This window comes from Cicer arietinum, chromosome 6 (assembly GCF_000331145.2).
Source record: "Cicer arietinum cultivar CDC Frontier isolate Library 1 chromosome 6, Cicar.CDCFrontier_v2.0, whole genome shotgun sequence".
Lineage (NCBI taxonomy): Eukaryota > Viridiplantae > Streptophyta > Magnoliopsida > Fabales > Fabaceae > Cicer > Cicer arietinum.
This window is the reverse complement of record NC_021165.2, coordinates 32,877,617-32,878,080: the sequence shown is the minus strand read 5'-3', so window position 1 is coordinate 32,878,080 and position 464 is coordinate 32,877,617. Positions and strand designations below refer to the sequence as shown.

Genomic DNA, 464 nt, shown 5'->3' with positions numbered 1-464 from the left:
TTTTTGTTTTCCTTCCTTCTTTTCTTCCCTTCTCCTTCTTCTCACTCTATTACTCAAACCCTCAATCCTTAAAGGAGGTTTAACATCCCCACAAGTTTAAATTTCTCAAACTCCTACAAATTCTTTTGGTTGAGATTTTTGGGTTAGGGTTTGTGTTCTAAGGGAGGAAAAAGGGTACCCATCTCTTGAAAGTGGTTTATTGAGACTCATTGAGGTAAATGCACAACTCTAATCCTAGCATGAATTCACAGAGAAATGTAGTTTTGAGTAAAAATCTTATTTCGTGTTTAGAGTATATTTAAATGATGTTGATAGTTTCCTAGAGGTAGTTAAACTTTAGAATAAATTTCTCTAAAGTTTTGGAAATATTTTTTATACTCAGATTTGTCAACTGAGACCTTGCCGGCTACTCTGAGAGTTGTTGGAGAGCAAACTTAGACGATTCTCCATAACTGTGAGTTGAC

General features: G+C 34.9%; 1 long non-coding RNA gene across 1 annotated transcript in view; it reads left to right on the top strand.

Moving 5' to 3' along the window:
• Window positions 1-6: 6 nt before the first annotated feature.
• The window catches only part of LOC140920992 (uncharacterized), an 8,675-nt gene continuing 8,217 nt past the window's right edge, over window positions 7-464 (top strand). The window contains exons 1-2 of the long non-coding RNA XR_012163809.1: window positions 7-214; window positions 383-454. This is a non-coding gene — a long non-coding RNA (uncharacterized lncRNA). The remainder of the gene's footprint in view (window positions 215-382; window positions 455-464) is intronic.